The sequence below is a fragment of the Emys orbicularis genome, chromosome 4, assembly GCF_028017835.1.
Source record: "Emys orbicularis isolate rEmyOrb1 chromosome 4, rEmyOrb1.hap1, whole genome shotgun sequence".
NCBI lineage: Eukaryota > Metazoa > Chordata > Testudines > Emydidae > Emys > Emys orbicularis.
This window is the reverse complement of record NC_088686.1, coordinates 109767112-109791577: the sequence shown is the minus strand read 5'-3', so window position 1 is coordinate 109791577 and position 24466 is coordinate 109767112. Positions and strand designations below refer to the sequence as shown.

Genomic DNA, 24466 nt, shown 5'->3' with positions numbered 1-24466 from the left:
TTTGCTATTTATTCTATGACCCACCCACAAAAGATGTGTGATTTCTCCACAGAATTTCTCAAACTAGGGGCCTGGATCCAAAAGGGGGTTGCAAGCCTGTTAGGGGGTCATGGTATTGCCACCCTTACTTTTGCGCTGCTGCTGGCGGCCGTACTGCCTGAAGCTGGATGGTGGGAAAGAGCTGGCTACAGCCCTACTGCCCAGCTCTGAAGGCAGTGCCACCGCCAGCAGCAGCACAGAAGTAAGGGTGACAATACCATGCCACCCTTACTTCTCTGCAGCTGCTGGTGGCGGTGCTGCTTTCAGAGTTGGGCAGCTGGAGACCAGATTTCGCGGTCCATGATGTAATTTTCATGGCTGCGAATTTGGTAGGCCCCTAAGTAGAGTGGTTTCCAGCCATGTTCATGTAGCAGAGATTCAATGTTTTGTGACTGGTATCTTAAGCTCTGTGTTTTAGTGATGACCCTTGTGCTAGGCCTTAGTGTGGCACTGCTGCTCCGTGCAATTCAGTTGTGTGCCTTCTAAACTACCATGGACCTTGGTATGTTCCAAACCCCAGCTTCGTGACTGACAGAGGTTTAGAGCATCCAAAGTAATCCATGATGTGGTTTGGAGCATATTCAATTGAGTTGGAGGCTGTAAGCACACAGCCAAAGGGTGTTTAAAGTAGTCATGTTGCCTGACTACTTTAGGAAACGCTAATTTTGTCCATATTAAAGTCTCTTTAAATCCTCTGAACCAGGCCATGTTTGGACCTGGCTCAGCCCATGATGTATGATATGCGAGGAGCAGAAAGGCATAGACGTAATCTAGACTACAGTTATTTGGGAGGCCTCGTGATAGATGGAGTTGGACCCCTTTGTTTTTCCTTAATTGACCAATCTTGTGCTTTTCACTCTGGTGTATTGAAATAGGTCATAGGTATTGTGGGTAGTGTATGTTTAGTCCTGGTGTGAAACTTCAGTCTTTCTTCTCTCAGCTTCCCACCGTCCAAGGAAGAGATACACACACTCTGCTTTATACTTGCAACTTTAAAATTGCACGCATTGGTAACATTAATATGATTTCCTTTCCCTTCCATAGCTTCTCCTCTTCTGCTTTTCGCCAATCGTCGGGATGTCAGACTGGTGGATGCTGGAGGAGTGAAGCCAGAGTCCACCATAGTGGTCAGCGGCTTAGAAGATGCCGCGGCGGTTGACTTTCAGTACTCACAAGGCATCGTTTACTGGACAGACGTGAGCGAAGAAGCCATCAAGCAAACGTACTTGAACCAAACTGGGAATGTAGTGCAGAATGTCATTATTTCTGGTCTGGTTTCTCCGGATGGCCTGGCATGTGATTGGATTGGGAAAAAGCTGTATTGGACAGACTCAGAAACCAATAGGATAGAAGTTGCTAATCTCAATGGAACATCTAGAAAAGTCCTCTTCTGGCAAGACCTTGACCAGCCAAGGGCAATTGCCTTGGATCCAGCACATGGGTAAATATTAACGTGACTCTGCATGGCTGGAGTGTCACAGTTGCTTTGTGAGGGATTTTTGGCTCTGTAAAAAGAAATATAATCTCTTGTTTCTAATAAGCTCTTGTTTCAGATTCTACTTTCTCAAGGTATTTTATTGCTGAACATATGTTTAGACTTAAATACAATGTGGCAAGGAATGACAACCCAGATACAGAGCCAAAATTAAAATATATATAAAATAGCCGAGTTTAGGTGCCAATGAAAATACTCAATCAGTAAGAGTCATACTTTTCCAATATGTCTTAATGTTGTAAATTTCTATTCCTGCAATTAACCTGTCTGGTAAGTTAATAGAACTCTTGTTTGGGTCGTGATGTGTGTGGTTTTCTTTTTTAATGCATGTAGACAGCAATGTATGTAAATCTCCTTTAGTCAAAACAGGAATTCTCACATGCTTTGCTTTGGTAAACAAAAGCCAATATGTTGAAATCGAGATTGTCATCTAATTATATAAGTGTTGGCAGGTGAATGAACCTGGTAGAGGCCCGAATGTCTAGATCAGTTTAGATCAGGACCCCATCATGCTAGCACTGTATGGACATATAGTAAGGAGGGGGTCTCTGCCCCAAAGAGCTTATAATCTAAATAGGCAAAGGAGATGTGTGTGTGTCCGTCCGTCCACTGGATCAGACTGCCTTGGCGGTGCTTCCACCTGCAGCCATTCCTTGCATCCTGGTGCATTGCCAGTGTGGACAGAAAGAAATGTTGAAGCTGCATGATTGCAGCTCGTCCTGTCGGCTCTGTCCACACACAGTTCTTTGTGAGGGGTCACTTTATCCTTCTCTTCTAAATTAAGCAGCTCCTATATCCTTCCCCTCTTTAAGAAAGTCCAGCACCAACCAAAGCACACAATAAATTTAGGCTCTTTGTGAGAGTTGTTGAGGGGAAAAAATAGTTAGGTGTGTAGAATTCAATGTAAAAGTAATGGAATTTCACTGCATTTCAGTAACACAGAAATGACTGGCAGTGAGCTGGGAGAGAATCCGTCTCTGCAGAGCCTGTCTTTTCAATTGAGTGTCTGGGGTAAAAAAAAAAAAAAAAACCAAAATGCAAGCAAAAGAAAGACAGGAGCAAAGGGAACTTGGTATTGTGCTGTGGCCATTTACCATAATACAAGCTGGAGTTGCCAGGCTCCTTCAGTAGCAGTCCCACATGCCAGACTCTTTCGAGACCAAAACAGGAAGGAGGAACATTTATAATTAACATGCAAATTAAACTCTCCCTAAGCGTGGTTGCTTATACCCCCAAAAGAAATCCTAAACTGCAATCATACCAAGTGATGCTCCAGCCACCACTGAGCAACTTTCAGAGGGGTAACCATGTTAGTCTGTATCATCAAAAACGACAAGGAGTCCTTGGGGTACCTAAGAGACTAACAAATTTATTTGGGCATAAGCCCACGAAAGCTTATGCCCAAATAAATTTGTTGGTCTCTAATGTGCCACAAGGATTCCTCATTGTTTTCACTGAGCAACTGCTATTCTCCAGATGACTGGTGGATGCCAGGCAGGCAACCACAGCCCTGTGTGGTGGGGAAAAAGGAGTGAACTTGCTGGCCTTAGATGGCTTCTCCCAAAGGGACCTGTTCCTCTGGCCCTTGGTGCAAGGAGGAAACGAGAATTCAGCAGTGACACACAAGTTCACCAGTCTAATGGAAGTTTTTTAAAATAGTCATTAACCTGGAAACAGCAAAATAAAGCAGTGATGTACCTCCTCTGACACCGCCACTGAGGTGTGTTAGTGCTCACTGCTGTAAGGTCCTGTGTTTCAGGCTCTCAGGTGGTTCAGGACAGTGCCCCCTGTTGCTTCCTCTTGCCATGTTCCTGCAGCAGTTTGAGAGCAGCGGCACATGTGCACAGATCTTTAAAAAGGACAAAGATGCCGGGGGAAACAGTTTCAGGAGAGCCTGAATGGAATGTATGTTTTGCAAAAATGCTAGTGAAATCCTGCAAAATCTTACCATTTTCAGAAAAGCACTTTTCATGGGGGAAAACCATTCCCTCTCCCTGCCCTCCTGCCCCCAAGCTGGTGGTATGTGCATCAGAAGTCTGGTAAAGCAGCAGTTGAAATGAGTGCTGTGCATGGTGGCCATGCTGTACTGGGTTACAAAACCCAAGTTAGGAAGTGTAGGCATGCTGAACTCACTGCACGCTGTTCAGGTGATGCTTAGCTCCCCCATGAAATGGCTGACTGCCAGACAGCGCAGCTTGCTGGGTAGGTGGTCCCCTTTGCAACATTTGCTTGGCAAACATTGGAGGGGGAAAGCTAGACAAGATGAAATACAACTTAAACTGGCCTCGGGTGGGGCTAGGTGGAGCTGTAAGCTAATGCTCTAGCCTTTTTCCTCTGGAGACGGATTCAAATCCTAAATAAAGATTGTAGGTGCAAATGAGTTTGGCTGTCTGTAGTGATCCCTCACCGGCGTGTCACCGCTTCACTCTGCTCAGAAGAGGCCTAGAATGACTCTCAGGCTTTGGCTACACTGGCGCTGTACAGCGCTGCAACTTGCTGCGCTCAGGGGTGTGAAAAAACACCCCCCTGAGCGCAGCGAGTACAGCGCTCTAAAGCGCCAGTGTAATCAGTGCCTGCAGCGCTGCACGCTCGCTCGCAGCGCTGCAAGCTACTCCCCTCGGCAGCGCTGTGAAGTCCCGAGTGTAGCCAAGCCCTCAGGAGTATGGCAGGTCAGGAGTCAGGGACAGTACTTGGGGGACTGGACTCAATGACCTTTCAAGGTCCCTTCCGGTTCTATGAGATAGATAGGTATAGATTGAGGTGCATAGGGGTGCTTGCATTCTGCCTACACTAGCAAGTGCTGTCACTCCCTTGTAGTTTCATGTTTCCCAAACCTACTTAGAAAATAGATACCAGACTTAAAGATGGTCAGAAACCCAGCATCTCTGTGTGTATGGGAGGGGAAAAAACATGATACAGCTTTTAGGTATAATTGAAATGCAATTAATGCCTATATAGAGACAGCCTCCTGGAGAGAGACTACATTTTATTCATATAGTCAGTGTTCATACTCAAGCCTAGATCTTATGCTTTTCTACCATTAACCCCTATCTGAAGTATACTGAGTTGGTACGGACAGTGTTAGATCCTGCCCTTGTGTGAGTTGTACCAAAGCAGAGGAGCAATGAATCTTAAATTATACTATGTTAAAGGACCTAAAGATAGAAACAAAAATGTGTATAAAATGGGGGGATACTAGTGATGCTATCCTCTGGGACAGTGGTTCCCAACCTTTCCAGATTAAGGTACCCCTTTCAGGAGTCTGATTTGTCTTGCGTACCCCCATGTTTCATTTCACTTAAAAACGACTTGCTTACAAAATCAGACATAAAAATACAAAAGTGTCACAGCACACTATCACTGAAAAGTTGCTGACTCTCTCATTTTTACCATATACTTCTAAAATAAATCAATTGGAATATAAATATTGTACTTAATTTAAGTGTATAGTACATAGAGCAGGATAAACAAGTCATTGTATGAAATTTTAGTTTGTACTGACTTCACTAGTGCTTTTTATGTAGCCTGTTGTAAAACTAGGCAAATATCTAGATGAATTAATGTACCTCCGGGAAGACCTCTGTGTACCCGCAGAGGTACATATACTCCTGGTTGAGAACTACTGTTCTGGGAAACTGCCCAAACTAATTTTAGGGAGGTTGCTTGGTATGGCTAGTTACTTAAAAGAAAAAAAAATAGATAGCAAGTGTTGCGTGTGTGTGCATGCGTGCACATGCAAAGACTGGGAGATCATCATAGAGTACAGGAAATTAGAAGCAGTACAGACCACTTAAAAATGTAAGAGGAAAAGGCAGTGAGACAAAATTAGCTTAAAGAGCCTTTTATTTAAAGGGCCCACCAATGGGGATTTACTATCAGAGCTTATAAGAAAGCAAATTGTCAAAAACCGGAAAGGATATGATAAGAAATCCTGGCTCTGTTAAATCTGCCTCAGCACATATCGCAATATGCAGATCCTACAGAACCAGATGGAGCAGTATTTTTTAAAAAGTAAAACTTCCATTTCAGTAGGAAGATGCAGTTAGCAGAGATGCAAATATCTTGAACAGAGACTGAAAGGGCTGTAAACAGTTTAAAGCAGGAGTTCTCCCAGCCTTGGGATGCAAACAGGTTTCTGGGGAGTTGTGATCATCCTTCCTTTCTTACCCTAGCTTCTAGATCTTCTGGGTGTGAAGAAAATAACAGGAGTACTTGTGGCACCTTAGAGACTAACAAATTTATTAGAGCATAAGCTTTCGTGGGCTACAACCCACTTCTTCGGATGCAAGTGGGTTGTAGCCCACGAAAGCTTATGCTCTAATAAATTTGTTAGTCTCTAAGGTGCCACAAGTACTCCTGTTATTTTTGAGGATACAGACTAACACGGCTGCTACTCTGAAACCTGGGTGTGAAGAGAACTTTGAGAGTAAAGCAGTGCAATGGTGCCCGAATCTGCAGACAGCCTGGAATAATGCTTCTAAGATGGATTCAAACTTGGGGCATTGTGACCTCCTAACAGCCATCAGTGTCACAGCCACTATGTTCCTTCTGTGTTTCCAAATGGAAAGTGGAACCTGGTATGGCAAATGACTAAAGGGAAAACCAAGTAGCTTGGTGATCAGAAGTGTGCAAGTTGCTATTTAACAATGTTCATCGGTCTATTTTCAATAAATGTGGGAGTACCATCATTTTGGGTATATTAAAGAGCCCGGGATGAGATCTAATATACGTAACTAGTCTGTGCTAGTGACACAGGTGCATATGTGCTTGCACCCTGGTATGGAATTTTGAATAACTGAATGCTCTGGAAGGTTCTACCACATACATAAATAAAGTTTACCCAAGGTCTGGCAACCTAGCCTCCCAGGTACTAGAAAACATATTTCTCTTGGGCAGCTAATGTTGTTTTCACGTTCCCTAGTTGCCTATTGCTCATAGACTATACCAGTGGTTCTCAACCAGGTTTCAGGGAGGCCTCTAAGCAGGGCCAGCGTTATAGTCGCTGGGGCCCAGGGCAGAAAGCTGAAGCCCTACTGCATGAGGCTGAAATCCAGGGCCTTGAGCCCCACCACCTGGGGCTGACACCGAAGTCTGAGCAATGTACCTTTGCAGGGGCCCCTGTGGTATGGGGCCCCAGGCAAGTGCCCTGCTTGCTACCCCCTAACATCTGCCCTGGATTTCATATTCAGAAAACTAGCTATTGTGGCACAGGTGGGCCGTGGAGTTTTTATAGCATGTTGGGGGGGCGGCTCAGATAGAAGAAGATTGAGAACCCCTGGACTATACCACCATCCTGTTGTAAACAGGGAATAATTCTCCAAAAAATGGTCACTGCTTTGAGCTTGAAACACAGAGAGCTTTGGGTTGAAGCTGAAAAAAAAAATAGTGTGTGATACCAACATCGATTTGAATTATAGCCTGTGAGATAACGGAGATGTGTCTTACTCTTTTGATCCTTCTACCCTTTTCCTAATTCTAGAAGTGATGATCAGGGAGTGTTTCTAAATTCCTTTCTCTCTGGAAATTGTGTTTTACGGCCAACACCTAGAGACTGTCGGACCATATGTGTGTCTGCATGTAAAGATTAAAATAAATCCTTCAAAGAACTAGTGAAAGTCATTAAACTCTTGTAATCAGTACAGGATTTTCTGATGCACTGAGACAGTATATTAATAATATACAGCTGCTTAATATGTACTATAGCGTTCTTTCCCATGCACTTCAAAGCCTGCTTGTTGGATCCCATTTGTGCATACATGGTTTCTAAGGAGACTGACGAGATGGTAAGCAGATTGTTTTACTTTCTTTAAAATTGGGCACGAGCTGTAAGAGGGCAGGCTGAGTGCAGTGGATTAGTGAGTGTTTCTGAACATCCAAATTCAAATCCCAGCTTAGGCTATAAGTGAAGCTGAGTTGTCTTTAATGGAAGATGTATGGCTAAATTCTCTGCACTGCTTTGAATAAAATCTCAACCATCATATGCAGTTATAGTCTTATTAGGTGTACAGCAGGTGGGGATTCAGGGTCAGAAGCTTCACAAAGGACTCTCACTCTGATTTCCTGGTTTTCATATATTTTTGTTTCTTTAGAATTACAATGTACTAATACAACTTCAAATTAATGGGCGAGGATTTAAAGTTTCCCCTCTATTGTAACAAAAGGAAGCTCTCAGATCAAAACATGTTTAAAAAAAAGAAAAGAAAAAGGAATTCACATTCACATCCTAAAGTAATGCGATGACCCTGCATGGACTGGGTTGTTGGCAAGGGGGACTGAACCTATGACTTCCGGATCTAAAACATAAACCTTTGCTACCTGCACTAATCCACCAGTTTGAAGGCTGTAGTGGACTCAGAAATCTTGATATGTGGAATGGCCATTGGAGGAGGACAAAGTGCCACTTGTGTTAGTGTGGGTTGCACAGGTATTTCCTTCTCAAAGGGAAAGGTTCATAGGATCTGAGCTTGACCTGCAAAAATGCTTGTAATCTAAATGGAAAGGACCAAGCATATCTCATTTTAAAACACAAACTTACCCCATCTCTCTAGCGTAGTGCAGCTAAAAGCCAAAAAACCCAGCCTGTAGCTGTTTTGGTGTGGCTCTCCACTACATTTGCCACAGAATTTAAACACATTGTCCAGAGCTGTATTGGTGATTGATGCTGATATACTAAGGTCCTAATCCAGTAAAGCACTTATGTATGTGCTTAATTTTAAGCATGTGGGTAGAAGTCAATGGTACTACTCATATGTTTAAAGTTAAGCACATGTTTAGATGCTGTGGCAGGTTGAGGCCTAAAATATATCAGCATGGTAAGGTAAACTAATTCATTATCTCTTCAAAATGCTCCTTAAAGCTCTCCTTTGCTGTGAGGCCTACAAAAAAACTTGACAATAGTTAGGTTGCGGGTGCATTAAAGCCACTTCTTATCAGGCTGACGAATATTGTCTCCTTGTTTATTGTACTCCCCCATGTGTATGTATCCATCTCTTCTCTTATACTTTAGATAGTAAGCTGCTTGGGGCAGGGAATATCTTTTTGTCTGTGATTGTACAGCACCTAGCGTGGTGGGGTCCTGGTCCATGATGGGATCCTCAGCCCAATAATAATCAAAGTAAAGTGCTACATACAATGAAGCTTGTTTTGACAACCTGTTGTGAAGCTAACTTTAGTTCCAGTCAAACCATTGGGGGAACACAAGTAGCAAAAAAAAGAAAATCAATAGAAATTCCAGACCTGTAAATATTACAAATGTGGGATAGAAAAAACATTAACAACTGTAGCAGAAAAGTTTTCCTTTGAGCAATGCATGCCATTACTGATGGCAAGTTAAATTACAGTTAAAATGAAGGAGATGTACCTTTTGAATGAAACTATTTTGATTACAGTGCTTCCTGGAAAGGCAAAGATTAGCTTATTCAGTACATAAATCTCATTAATAAACTTGGAGTATAAATCTATTTTGAAACTGTTCGCTAATTGGTTGGTACAGGGTAATTGGGATGAATGTATGAAAAGCAGAGTTGTTTGTGAATAATGTAAGAAAAGTAGTCAACCATAAAATTGGTTACAAGTCTTCTATCCAGCCTTCTGATATGGCTGTAATCTCTCAATGCTAAAAAGCTTTTGATATAAAGTATGGCCGTATAGCTGCAGACAGCAGCATACTTGAAGAACTTGTGGTTTTTTGTTTGTTTTGGTGAGGAAGGTACTTACTCACTCTGACTTCAGTTAGATGCCCTTGATATGGTGACCGCCAATCTCTGTAAATATCAAATTTGTTTTTCTCTTTATTTTCTTTTCCCCACTCTCTTCTCTCAGGCGTGATCAGGTGACAATTTCAAACACACCCACCACTAAACATAACTCATGGTTCAGAAGCAGGATAGAAAAACTGCATTTCAATGAGGTTGAATGGAAATTGCATGGAGAGGGGAGAAAATGCAGGATAGTAGTCCCCTCCCCATAGAAACACTATCTGCTAGGGGATACCAATGTTACAAGCTGTCACTGGTTCATTACCCTAATAACTGGATACTGTCCTAATTATTGAGAGCATTGATTGCCTTTAAAAATTAACCCTCTCATGGTTTTTAAACTGCAACATGTACCGCTATTTGTTTTGACTCTGCACTGCATTCTTTTTTAAATAGGAGTGGCAAAGAGGTTGTTCTGATGCATGAAAAGTGGCTTTGGGTACCTGCTGCCCATTCTCTGCTTATGATACAATGGTAAGGAGGTAGTTGGCATTCTGCACTGGGTCCTGCCATCAGCTTCTACTACAGAAGATGCCAAAGAGGCAGGAGAAGCCAGTATTCTTAAAGGCACAGTTCTGAATTCTCATTAGGTATTGTGCATAATTGGAACAATTAGAATAGGGTGGGGTTGACTAGCTACAAACTTATATTGGTTTAGTTAAACAGGTGCAAATTCCTGTGTGAACACTTAGTTCAGTTTGAGTGACTTACAGTAACTCCTCACTTAACCTTGTAGTTATGTTCCTGAAAAATGCTACTTTAAGTGAAACAATGTTAAGCGAATCCAATTTCCCCATAAGAATTAATGTAAATAGGGGGGTTAAGTTCCAGGGGGAAAATTTTCACCAGACAAGACTATATTTTATTTATATATACACAGTAAAGGTTTTAAACAAACAATTTAATACTGTACACAGCAATGATGATTGTGAAGCTTGGTTGAGGTGGTGAAGTCAGAGGGTGGGATATTTCCCAGGGAATGCCTTACTGCTAAATGATGAACTAGCACCCTGCTGGGCCCTCAAGGGTTAACACATTGTTGTTAATGTAGCCTCACACTCTACAAGGCAGCAGGAATGGAGGGAGGGGAGACAGCTTCAGAAAGATCTCACAAAACTAAGTGATTGGACAACAAAATGGTAAATGAAATTTAATGTGGATAAATGTAAAGTAATGCACATTGGAAAAAATAACCCCAACTATACATACAATATGATTAGCTACAACTAATCAGGAAAGAGATCTTGGAGTCATCGTGGATAGTTCTCCGAAGACGTCCATGCAGTGTGCAGCAGCAGTCAAAAAAGCAAACAGGATGTTAGGAATCATTAAAAAAGGGATAGAGAATAAGGATATGTCTACACTACGGGATTACTCCGAATTTACAGAATTCGATTTGGGGCAATCGATTGTATAAAGTCGAGTGCATGCGGCCACACTAAGCACATTAATTCGGCTGTGTGCGTCCATGTACCGAGGCTAGCGTCGACTTCCGGAGCGTTGCACTGTGGGTAGCTATCCCATAGTTCCCGCAGTCTCCCCCGCCCATTGGAATTCTGGGTTGAGATCCCAATGCCTGATGGGGCAAAAAACATTGTCGCTGGTGGTTCTGGGTACAGCCTCACCCCTCCCTCCGTGAAAGCAACGGCAGACAACCGTTTTGCACCTTTTTTCCTGGGTGAACTGTGCAGACGCCATACCATAGCATGGAGCCCGCTCAGCTCAAGACAGCAGTCATGAACATTGTAAACACCTCACGCATTATCGTGCAGTTTATGCTGAACCAGAACCTGAAAAACCAGGCAAGGAGGAGGCTGCGACTGCAGCGCGGCGACGAGAGTGATGAGGACATGGACACGGACACAGAATTCTCTCAAACCGCGGGCCCCGGCGCTTTGGAGATCATGCTGTTAATGGGGCAGGTTCTAGCCGTGGAACGCCGATTTTGGGCCCGGGAAACAAGCACAGACTGGTGGGACCGCATAGTGTTGCAGGTGTGGGACGATTCCCAGTGGCTGCGAAACTTTCACATGCGTAAGGGCATTTTCATGTAACTTTGTGACTTGCTTTCCCCTGCCCTGAAGCGCCAGAATACCAAGATGAGAGCAGCCCTCACAGTTGAGAAGCGAGTGGCGATAGCCCTGTGGAAACTTGCAACGCCAGACAGCTACTGGTCAGTCGGGAATCAATTTGGAATGGCCAAATCTACTGTGGGGGCTGCTGTGATGCAAGTAGCCAAAGCAATCACTGAGCTGCTGCTACCAAAGGTAGTGACTCTGGGAAATGTGCAGGTCATAGTGGATGGCTTTGCTGCAATGGGATTCCCTAACTGTGGTGGGGCGATAGATGGAACCCATATCCCTATCTTGGCACCGGAGCACCAGGGCAGCCAGTACATAAACCGCAAGGGGTACTTTTCAGTGGTGCTGCAAGCACTGGTGGATTACAAGGGACGTTTCACCAACATCAAGGTGGGATGGCCGGGAAGGGTTCATGACGCTCGCGTCTTCAGGAACACTACTCTGTTTAAATGGCTGCAGCAAGGGATTTACTTCCCAGACCAGAAAATAACCGTTTGGGATGTTGAAATGCCTATGTTATCCTTGGGGACCCAGCCTACCCCTTAATGCCATGGCTCATGAAGACATACACAGGCAGCCTGGACAGTAGTCAAGAGCTGTTCAACTACAGGCTGAGCAAGTGCAGAATGGTGGTAGAATGTGCATTTGGACGTTTAAAGGGTCGCTGGTACACGTTACTGACTCGCTCAGACCTCAACCAAACCAATATTCCCATTGTTATTGCTGCTTGCTGTGTGCTCCACAATCTCTGTGAGAGTAAGGGGGAGACCTTTATGGCGGGGTGGAAGGCTGAGGCAAATCGCGTGGCCGCTGATTACGCACAGCCAGACACCAGGGCGATTAGAAGAGCATACCAGGAAGCGCTGCGCATCAGAGAAGCTTTGAAAACCAGTTTAATGACTGGCCAGGCTACGGTGTGAAAGTTGTTTGTTTCTCCTTGATGAAAACCCGCCCCCTTGATTGACTCGTTCTCTGTAAGCATCCCACCCTCCCCCTTCGATCACAGCTTGCTTGCAAAGGAAATAAAGTCACGTTTAATAATCATGTATTCTTTATTAATTGATTATAAAAAGAGGGAGAGAACTGACAAGGTAGCCCGGGTGGGGTTTGGGAGGAGGATAGGAGGGAAGGAAAAGGCCACTAAAAAAGTTCAATATAATGACAGCCTTTTGGTTGGTCTGTCCACTGGGGTGGAGTGGGAGGGTGCATGGAGCCTCTCCCCCCCCCCCCCCCCCCCGCGTTCTTACACCTCTGGGTGAGAAGGCTATAGAACATGGTGAGGGGGGAGGGCAGTTATACAAGGGCTTCAGCTGCACTCTGTGATCCTGCTGCCGTTCCTGAAGCTCCACCAGACGCCGGAGCATGTCCGTTAGCTCACGCAGCAGCAGCAGTGTTGCATCACGGCGTCTCTCCTCTCCCCACGTTGGTCCCTCATGTCCTCACGTTCACTGGCATCTTTCCTGTACTTCGATACCGTGTCCTTCCACTCATTCTGATGAACCCTTTCATTGCGGGTCGATTCTATGATTTCAGAGAACATTTCATCTCGCGTCCTTTTTTTCCACCGCCTTATCTGAGATAGCCTTCGGGACGGAGGAGGGAGGCTTGAAAAATTTGCAGCTGTGGGAGGGAGGGAAAAAAGGGAGAGAAGTATTTAAAAAGATACATTTTACAGAACAATGCTTATACTCTTTCACGGTGAACAACACTATTCACATTACACAGCACATGTGATTTCAGTACAAGGTCGCATTTTGCATCTTAATATTGAGTGCCTGCAGCTTTGGTGTTAGAGATCACAGACGCAGGTCCGGGCAACAGAATTCGACTTGCATGCGGCCATGGTAAGCCATTGTCTTTCGGCTTCTGCAGCCTTCAGAAAAGCAGCACCCTCCTTTCCTACATACCAAGCAAAGCCCATTGAGTGCTTTAAAAGCTAAAGTCAATGGGAGTTGTGCGCCTAAACCCTTCAGGTGGTTTTGAAAATTTCTCCCAGCACCATAAAGGTTTGAAGCAGACACTTAGGCCTGGTCTACACTACGAGTTTAGGTCGACTTTAGCAACGTTAAATCGAATTAAGCCTGGACACGTTCACACGACGAAGCCCTTTCTTTCGACTTAAAGGGCCCTTTAAACCGGTTTCTTTACTCCACCTCCGACGAGGGGATTAGCGATAAAATCGGCCTTAGCGGGTCGGAATTGGGGTAGTGTGGACGGAATTCGACGTTATTGGCCTCCGGGAGCTATCCCACAGTGCTTCATTGTGACCGCTCTGGACAGCACTCTCAACTCAGATGCACTGACCAGGTAGACAGGAAAAGCCCCGCGAACGTTTGAATTTCATTTCCTGTTTGCTCAGCATGGAGAGCACAGGTGACCACGCAGAGCTCATCAGCACAGGTAACCGTGATGGAGTCCCAGGATCGCAAAAGAGCTCCAGCATGGACCGAACAGGAGGTACGGGATCTGCTCGCCATATGGGGAGACGAATCAGTGCTAGCTGAACTCCGTAGCAGTAAATGAAATGGCAAAATATTAGAAAAGGTCTCCAAGGCCATGAAGGACAGAGGCCATAACAGGGACGCACAGCAGTGCCGCGTGAAAATGAAGGAGCTAAGGCAAGCCTACCACAAAGCCAGAGAAGCAAACGGAAGGTCCGGGGCAGAGCCGCAAACATGCCGCTTCTACGTGGAGTTGCATACCATTCTAGGGGGTGCAGCCACCACTACCCCAACCGTGTGCTATGAGTCCCTCACTGGAGAAACACACAGGGAAGCGGGTTCGGGGTACGAGGAAGATGAGGATGGAGATAGCTCACAGCAGCAAGGAAGCGGAGAAACCGGTTTCCCCAACAGCCAGGATATGTTTATCACCCTGGACCTGGAACCAGTAACCCCCGAACTCACCCAAGGCGTGCTCCCAGAGCCTGAGGGCACACAGGGGACCTCTGGTGAGTGTACCTTTGTAAATATTACACATGGTTTAAAAGCAAGCGTGTTTAATGATTAATGATTAATTTGCCCTGGCAATCACGGCCAGTACAGCTACTGGAAAAGTCTGTTAACGTGTATGGGGATGGAGCGGAAATCCTCCAGGGACATCTCCAGAAAGCTCTCCTTCATGTACTCCCAAAGCCTTTGCAAAAGGTTTCTGGGGAGGGCTGCCTTATCCCGTCCGCCATGGTAGGACACTTTACCACGCCAGGCCAGTAGCACGTAGTCTGGAATCATTGCATAACAAAGCATGGCAGCGTATGGTCCCGGTGTTTGCTGGCATGCAGACAACATCCATTCCTTATCGCTCTTTGTTATCCTCAGGAGAGTGATATCATTCACGGTCACCTGGTTGAGATGGGGTGATTTTATTAAGGGGACATTCAGAGGTGCCCGTTCCTGCTCTGCTGAACAGAAATGTTCCCCGCTGTTAGCCACGCGGTGGGGGGGAGGGGTGAAGTGATCATCCCAGAGAATTGGGTGTGGGGGGGGAGGGGGGTTAGTTGGGTTTGTGCTGCATGTTAACCCGGAAACCGCAGCCCCTTCTTTTACATTGCAAACCCATTTTAAATGGCCAACCCAATGGGTGCTTGATCTGGGAAATGAGGGCGCTGCTGTTTGAAACCATTCCCACATGTTATGAGGGTTAAAAAAGCCAAAAGACTGTGGCTTACCATGGCTGCCTGCAAGCCGAAATCTGTTGCCTGGCACTGCGTGAGTGATCTCTCACACCAAACCGGCAGGCCCTCAATATAAGAGGAAAAATGCGACCTTGTAACGAAAGCACATGTGCTGTGTAATGTGAACAGCAAAATTTAACGTGAAAGAGTGTACCCATTGTTCTCTAAAATGTGTCTTTTTTTAACCACCTCTCCCTTCTCCTCCACCAGCTGCAAATGTTTCTCCTTCACAGAGGCTAGTGAAGGTTAGAAAGAGAAAACGGAGGACGCGGGACGATATTTTCACGGAACTCCAGATGTCCTCCCACGCTGACAGAGCACAGCAGAATGTGTGGAGGCAGTCAATGTCAGACTACAGAAAAGCACAATATGAACGAGAGGAGAGGTGGCGGGCTGAATCGCGGGATGAACAGAGCAAGTTGCGGGCTGAAGATGATAGGTGGCATCAGCTTGCAGACAGAAGGCAAGAGTCGATGCTCCGGCTGCTGGAGCATCAAACTGATATGCTCCAGCGTATGGTTGAGCTGCAGGAAAGGCAGCAGGAGCAGAGACCGCCGCTACAGCCCCTGTGTAACCAATAGCCCTCCTCCCCAAGTTCCATAGCCTCCTCACCCAGACGCCCAAGAACACGGTGGGGGGGCCTCCGGCCACCCAGTCACTCCACCCCAGATGATTGCCCGTGCATCAGAAGGCTGGCCTTCAATAAGAGTTAACGTTTTAAACTGCAGTGTGTCCTTTTCCTTCCCTCCTCCCCCACCCATCCCGGGCTACCTTGGCAATTATCCCCCTAGTTGTGTGATGAATTAATAAAGAATGCATGAATGTGAAATAACAGTGACTTTATTGCCTCTGCAAGCGGTGCTCGAAGGGGGGAGGGGAGGGTGGGGTGTTTGGTGTACAGGGAAGTAGAGTGAACCGGGTGGTGGGGGGGGGGGGGCGGAGGGTTCATCCAGGAGAATCAAACAGAAGTTTCACACCGTAGCCTGGCCAGTCACAAAACTGGTTTTCAAAGCTTCTCTGATGCGCACCGTGCCCTGCTGTGCTCCTCTAACCGCCCTGGTGTCTGGCTGCACGTAATCAGCGGCCAGGCGATTTGCCTCAACCTCCCACCCCGCCATAAATGTCTCCCCCTTACTCTCACAGATATTGTGGAGCGCACAGCAAGCAGCAATAACAATGGGGATATTCTTTTCGCTGAGATCTGAGCGAGTCAGTAAGCTGCGCCAGCGCGCTTTTAAACGTCCAAATGCACATTTCACCACCATTCGGCACTTGCTCAGCCTGTAGTTGAACAGGTCCTGACTCCTGTCTAGGCTGCCTGTGTACGGCTTCATGAGCCATGGCATTAAGGGGTAGGCTGGGTCCCCAAGGATCACGATAGGCATTTCAACATCCCCAACGGTTATTTTCTGGTCCGGGAAGAAAGTCCCTTCCTCCAGCTTTCGAAACAGAGCAGAGTGCCTGAAGACGCGAGCATCATGTACCTTTCCCGGCCATCCCACGTTGATGTTGGTGAAACGTCCCTTGTGATCCACCAGGGCTTGCAGCAGCATTGAAAAGTACCCCTTGCGGTTTATGTACTCGGTGGCTTGGTGCTCCGGTGCCAAGATAGGGATATGGGTTCCGTCTATGGCCCCACCACAGTTTGGGAATCCCATTGCAGCAAAGCCATCCACTATGGCCTGCACGTTTCCCAGAGTCACTACCCTTGAGATCACCAGGTCTTTCATTGCCCTGGCAACTTGGATCACAGCAGCCCCCACAGTAGATTTGCCCACTCCAAATTGATTCCCGACTGACTGGTAGCTGTCTGGCGTTGCAAGCTTCCACAGGGCTATCGCCACTCGCTTCTCAACTGTGAGGGCTGCTCTCATCCTGGTATTCTGGCGCTTCAGGGCAGGGGAAAGCAAGTCACAAAGTTCCATGAAAGTGCCCTTACACATGCGAAAGTTTCGCAGCCACTGGGAATCGTCCCACACCTGCAACACGATGCGGTCCCACCAGTCTGTGCTTGTTTCCCGGGCCCAGAATCGGCGTTCCACGGCATGAACCTGCCCCAGTAACACCATGATTTCCACATTGCTGGGGCCTGTGCCTTGTGAGAGGTCTATGTCCATGTCAATTTCCTCATCACTCTCGTCGCCGCGCTGCAATCGCCTCCTCGGCTGGTCCTGGTTTTGCTTTGGCATGTTCGGGCTCTGCATATACTCCAGGACAATGCGCGTGGTGTTCATAGTGCTCATAATTGCCGCGGTGATCTGAGTGGGCTCCATGATCCCAGTGTTAGCTATGGCGTCTGGTCTGAAAAAAGGCGCGAAACTAGTATCTGACGGACCAGGGGAAGGAGGGAGGGAGGGAGGGGCGAGTGACGACATGGCGTACAGGTACAGGGAATTAAAATCAACAAAGGTGGCTGTGCATCAGGGAGAAACACAAACAACTGTCACACAGAATGCCCCCCCCCCCCCCAAAGATTGAACTCAAAAGCCTGGGTTTAGCAGGCCGTTGATTTGACAGAGGGAGGGGGAAGCAAATGAATACAGAACAAATCTATTTTTTACATCTTAAGCTGGCAGACGACGGTGCAGCATGACTGATAGCCCTCGGCATCTTCTGGGTGCTTGGCAGCAAATACTGGGCGCTTGGCAGTTAGTGTACTAAGACTGATAGCCACTGCAGTATGACGACGATGGATACCAGTCGTAATATACTATCTACTGCCAAAAGGCAAGGGGCTGCTGCTGTGTAGCAATGCAGCCCCACGTCTGCCAGCCCCACGACTGCCAGCACCCAGATCGCCCTCGGCCTCTTCTGGGTGCTTAGCAGAAAATACTGGGCGCTTGGCAGAAAATAGCATACTACGACTGATAGCCATCATTGTCAAGACAGTTCGATAGGACTGAGCATGTCTGCCCAGGTGCCCATGATTGACAGCCACTGCAGTACGATGACGACGGATACCAGTCGTAATAAACCATCTACTGCCAAAGGGCAAAAGGCAAGGGCTGGTGCAATGCAGCCCTACGGCTGCCAGCCCCACGGCTGCCAGCACCCAGATCGCCGATGAAGGCTACCAGTCATGCTGCACCGTCTACCGCCAAAAGGCAGTTAGCTGCTGCTGCTGTGTAGCAATGCAGTCCCACGTCTGCCGGCACCCAGATGACATATGGTGACGGTGAGCTGAGCTGAGCGGGCTCCATGCTTGCCATGGTATGTTGTCTGCACAGGTAACCCAGGTAAAAAGGCGCGTATCTATTGTCTGCCGTTGCTCTGACGGAGGGGGAGGGGCCTGACGACATGTACCCAGAACCCCCCGCGACACTGTTTTGCATCATTCGGGCATTGGGATCTCAACCCAGAATTCCAATGGGCGGCGGAGACTGCGGGAACTGTGGGATAGCTACCCATAGTGCAATGCTCCGGAAGTCGACGCTAGCCTCGGTACTGTGGACGCGGTCCGCCGACTAGAGCACTTAGAGCATTTTATGTGGGGACACACACAATCGGCTGTATACAACCGATTTCTATAAAACCGGCTTCTATTAATTGGACCTAATTTCGTAGTGTAGACATACCCTTAGAACCTGGCAGAAAGAGGACATATCTGTGACTTTTTGTCATCAGTCTAAAAAAGATAGTGATTTTTGAAAGTTTCATAAAAGTTTTTTTTTAATTTTTGCATTCACACCATATCTTGTAATGAGATTTGGTAAAAGGCTGTCCAAGTGTATTGATTGTGTGCATGCCTGTGTAGTCTTCGGAAATTTCATAGGGAGTCCTGCCCTCATCCGTGCAATAGGTTAAGGTGCATATGCAAGGATGTGACCTGTCTATCCAGGTTCTTATAATTAGGGCACTACCAAATTCATGGTCCATTTTGGTAAATTTTACAATCATAGGATTTTAAAAATCTTAAATTTCATGGTTTCAGATATTTAAATCTGAAATTTCACGGTGTTGTAACCATGGGGGTCCTGACCCAAAAGGGAGTTGTGCGGGGTGGTCTCAAGGTTACCGTAGGGGGATGAGGTATTGCCACCCTTACTTTTGCACTGCTGCTGGCGGGAGCACTGCTTTCAGAGCTGGACCCCCAGATAGCAGCCATGGTGCTTCCTGCAGCCAAGGGAGGTTCCTGGAAGAGGGTCTGACCTGGCCCCGGGAGCTGCCTGTGCAGGGGAAGAGGAAGTCCCATCCTTCCCCAGACCAGCCTGGATTAGCACAAGGTAGGAGCCCCTGGCCGAGGCACTCCCAACCCAGCCCCTTTCTGACTCTGGGCCCAGAATCTGGGGGCTAAAGGGACTTTGGGTTGGCTGTGACCATGCTTCCCACCTCCCCCCACCCCCGACTACAGCACCCTGGTCAGTTGCCCACATTATCTACCTGTAAGGCCGGCCCTGCCCCCCTGCAAAAAGCGATGACCCCCCCCTTACCATGCCACCCTCACTTCTGTGCTGCTGGTGGTGGTGGCGCTGCCTTCAGAGCTGGGCACCCAGCCAGCAGCTGCCACTCTACACTCTCCAGCCACCCCAGCTCTGAAGACAGCGCAGAAGTAAAGGTGGCAATACTGCGATCCCCCTACAATAGCCAGATTTCACTGTCGAGAGCAGATTTCATGGTCAAGAGCATATTTCACGGTCCGTTACGTGTTTTTCACAGCTGTGAATTTGGTAGGGCCCTACTTATAGAGATCCCTATCACTGTAGTGTTTGTGCGCCTCCCATTATTTAATAAATGAGTGTTTTCTCTTCCATCTCTGTCACTAACAAACAGGTTTAGGGTGTGTGTGTGTATGGTTTTTTTTTTTTTTTTAAGGAATGAACCTTGGATTGGTAGTGGGCAAAAAACAGAAGTTTTAAATATGTATTAAACTCAGCATCACTGGAACGTAACTGAAAAATCCCAGGACAGATCCTCAGCTTGTGTAAATCAGAATTGCTTCTTTGAAGTCAATGGAACTATGCTGATTTACAACAGCTGAGAGTCTGGCCCCCTGTGTGTGTGTTTGTGTGTGTGTGTGGGGGGGGGGGACGACGACTCTAAGATTAGTGACACAGTGCTTCATTTGGGGAGATGGCACAACTCTTCCGGCTTTCTGATGACAGGAGGGGTGAAATATCAGGAAATAAGAATTGACCCGCAGGTTTATACTAAAGGAAGTATGGTTTCCATCCTGTTTTGCTCCTGCACTTGGAATTTTTAAATGAGCTAAAGCATGCAAAATAGAGGCCCTGGGAGTGCAATCTGGCCATTTTTCCAGACATTTATCAATCACGTTCTTCAGACACATAAAACTCCATTGAGGCCCTGATTCAGCATGATACTTCAGCAGGTCCCACAGCCTAATTACTCATTGTCTTCAATGGGACTATACATATGATTGATTATCCTCCTGAATAGGGGCTTTGGTAATGAAATTTTGAGCTACTGTGCTTAATTCACTGCTGGACCAGCAGCTAATGGAAGGTTTTATTAGCTCCGTTGAGTCTAGTAAGCTTTTGGTTACAAAAGTTTGACTTGATAGTTCAGTAGTGTTTGTGCGCTCAAAAAGAGACATACCGTTTCTCACTGGTACAGCTCCTGTGGGTTGTTGGTTGTTTCCTAGCATATGTTTAGTCTAACAAAATATGATTCAACTTAGGGCCAGCATTAGTCAGTACTGTCTGTGTAGTTCTAGTTTTGTTTTAATGTAATTTGAAAAGCATAATGAAGAAACACCTCAAGCTAAAGAGCCAAAACCCAAAGAGGAGGAGATGATGAGAAGCACTCGTATCCTTAAAGGACAAGTAAAATAAATGTAGGGTCAGTCACCTTAGCTTGTTTATTCCCTGCTCATTTGGTGAAACATTTATGGTGAGTATTGATCGCTGAAGGATCGCAATGCGTGCTGCTTGCTAAAAGTGCCTCATTTTTATTACCTCTGCAACTGTCTGAATGGTTCCTAAAGAAATAAAAGTTATTTGTAACCTGAATGTTAATCATTTCTGCAAAGCCTGGCAAATGTTACCATGCTCTTATCTTCTAGCTGCTATCCACATGGAAGCAGAGCTGGGTGCATAAAATCAAATGTGTCACTATGGTTTGTTAAGGCACAATTATGGGACTGTTTGTTTTAAAACATTGTCAGCTTTGGATGATTGTCTGAAGCATCTTTACCCATGGCTGTAACTTGTAACTTTTATGGAAGCGCTCTGGTGCTTTTTTAGTTTAAATAAAGTCACACAGGTTGTGTATATCCTTTAGGGTTGGATACTCTGTAAAATTAACACCCATAATATGTTCTAGCGAATAATGTTCCTGGAAGCCTATTATATCCAGTGAGTTTTTTTGTAAAATATGGTAAATGACACTTTGGTTCAGATCTCTAAGTGCTCAGCACCCACGAGCAGGGCCACATTTTCAGAAGAACACAGCTCCCATATAAGCACCTAAATAAAATGACCAGATTTTCTCAAGTGCTGAGCTTCCATTGTGAGTAGTGGGAGATGCTGGGCGCTGAGCAGTTGAAAAAATCTGGCTACTTCATTTAGGTGCCTTGGGCCTTGTGTAGACATCATTGCAGCCTTCTTAAGTGGATGTTCTTAAATTGGTTTAAATACCTGTTATCAGGTGAGTTTAAGTTGATTATTTACTGAGCAGTTGCACACCCTGTTGTGATTAATTGTTTTAATGGCTTATAGGAAGGATGTTGGCCAAACACTTATAAGATTTATACCTATGAGGGAGAATGAGAGTCAAACAGCTGAGTTCTAATCCTACCTCTGCCAATTTATGATGATGATGATGATGATGATAATACCTGTCTCTCTTAATCAGTAGACTTCAAAGTGCTTTTCAGAGGTATCACTATCCCCATTTAACAGATGGGGAAACTGAGACATATAGGGTCAAAGTGGCTTGGCCAAGTTCACCCCGCAGGCCAGGAGCAGAGCTGTGGATAGGACTGAGGTCAGTCAGTGCCTGATCCACTAGGCAACACTGCTGTCATATTAGGCACCTCACTGCTGCTTTCTGCCTCAGTTTACCCGTTCCTAAAAATGAAGATATTGTTTATTTATGTTCCTATAAGGATTGATAAATGTTGCATACAGTGCTTTGAAAAAGCAAAGTGCTTAATGTAAAAGCTGTATTTGAACATTACATAAATTAGGAAAATTTAGTATCGCTTTATCTATGTGGATTTTTCTTTACTGAATTCTGCTCTTGAGATTTCTCAGGTACCGTGCCACAGCTGTCTCACTGGCACAAGATAGGTTCAATAGAAGCCTCCAATGTTCTTTTATTTAGCAGATGCATGGGTTAGTTTGAGGGTGGGCCTGAAGCCTCAATCTTGCCAACTGTGATCACATCAGGAGAAATTTTTTAAAATATTTTCATTACATGCAACGTGTTCATGTTCCAGTAACACATTCACGTCCCCTCACGCTAAAAAGGCATGCTTTATGACTATGCTGATTTGTTAATTACAAGGCGTCCATGCTGCTGTCGGAAGCCCTGTTGCTTAACGTTTTTTCTTCCATTCTCCTGCTTCTGAATTTCAGGCTTCTATATGAACTTCCCACTCCTGGCCTTTCCCCCTCTCCCTTTCCTTGGCACAGTTCTTTGGTTAGTTACGGTAATAGTAGTAAAAGACCCTCTCAGCTGGCTTCTTTTACACACCACTTAACTAGATTTGTGAGCATGTCAGTCTCCTAGAATACCTGAGGATTTCTGAGCTTGTTTCACATACCTACACTGAGCTATTTTAATGTCCAGACTCCTCTGGTAAACTATATGCATCCAAAGAAGTGGGTTGTAGCCCACGAAAGCTTATGCTCTAATAAATTTGTTAGTCTCTAAGGTGCCACAAGTACTCCTGTTCTTTTTGCGGATACAGACTAACACGGCTGCTACTCTGGAATCTTGTTTTAATGGTATTGTTCCAGCAGAGTTTGCTAGTGCTGCTTTAACTAAGCTTATGTCAGTGTTTCCATAATAAACTTGTTTTTTTCCTGGGATTTCTAACTCTCGCAGATAATTTCTGTTTTGGGTTGCACCTTGGCATACAATATCTCAGCCAGCATCAGATTTGTACTTAATTTGATTTGAATTGATTTTGCCACTTTTTGTAAGACAGAAGGAGGGTAAAAAAGTCCATACTTTGTGATCTTAGTAGTCTCACATAGACAAAGATTTTAAATGTGACATTTTATTAATTAGTGCATGATATAGATCTCTGTGTAGTACTTGTGGTTATTTGATCAGTACAAAATCAGAACAGCGAAGATGTTATGCTGGGAGGAAAGATGCTCCAATGATCAGTAACTGGGACTAAGGAGACATAGGTTCAGTTCCCAGCTCCACACAGATTTCATATGTGATCTTGGGCAGTTACTTAGCCTGACTGTGCTTCAGTTCCTCATCTGTAAAACAGGAATAATGGGACTTCCCTACCTGACAGGGGTGATGAGAATAAATGCATCAAATGCTCAGGTGGTCGCAGATACTGTGGTAATGGGGCTGTATAATTATAGATAAAATAGGAAACATTTTTAAAAACAACTACTTTGTCTTTCCAGTCAACATACTCCTTAAAATGATAATACTCATGCCTAATGCAGATATGCAGAATAAAAGTAACTGGATTGTAAAATAGAAGTTGTTATTACATGGCACCTTTTGTACTCCAGGTTAAAAAACACAAGGGATCAAGTATAGGAGAAAAATAACCCATTGCAGAAATGCTGATAACATTACCATTTCACTGCCTGTTGATCTAGTGATATTTGTTTTGATAAATGCCCCTGGGAATTGCTAGACATTCCTTGCAGGTTTCTATTACCCGTGGATCATATTGTATTGTTGGGTATGTCTGCGTGTAGCTCCCATTGAACTCTGCGTGTGTGCAGCTCCTCTTGAATTCTACAGGAGTCAGGCGCACATGGCTGAGGATGAATATGGTCCCTGGTAATCTGCTAAATATTGGGAGTATACTTAGTGTGCAGGCAAATCAAGCAAACTTCATGCAGTGTGTGGGTTTCCAGTTGTATTGTGTAACTTATTGGTTTAGTCCTGTAAAGCTCTGCATGGCCTGAGACTTGTCCTCTTGTGGAACCGTGCATCAGCTCATGCTATATGGCCACAGCTGGGGTCATCAGAGTCTCCCAAGCTGGAACCCTTTTGATATAAAAGAAAAAGGCAGCTGCTGGCAGGATGTGATTCTTCAGGGCCCCCTGGGCTTTGGAAATTGCTTCCCAGCTTCATCTGAAGATGTTGCTCAAGGGGTATTTTTAGGGAAGGTGGCATCTTTTTTCCTTCTTTGTTTCCTTCTGCTGTAAGGTTTAATTAGTTCCTGCTGTACATGCAGGAGGTTGCTGCTGGTTTTATATCTGGGTTTACTTTTAAATAATTGTCATGGACACTTAGAGCTCCTTTTTGGTTTGTG

General features: G+C 45.5%; 1 protein-coding gene across 3 annotated transcripts in view; it reads left to right on the top strand.

The window, feature by feature from the left end:
• Positions 1 to 1088: 1088 nt before the first annotated feature.
• LRP5 (LDL receptor related protein 5) overlaps positions 1089 to 24466 on the top strand; it is a 206345-nt gene continuing 182967 nt past the window's right edge. For 2 of the 3 annotated variants that reach the window (XM_065402657.1, XM_065402656.1), the window contains exon 1: positions 1092 to 1480. The gene's annotated coding sequence lies outside the window, so the exon portion shown is untranslated. Of the gene's footprint in view, positions 1481 to 24466 lie in introns of all 3 variants that reach the window. The other variant, XM_065402655.1, reaches the window with a different exon arrangement.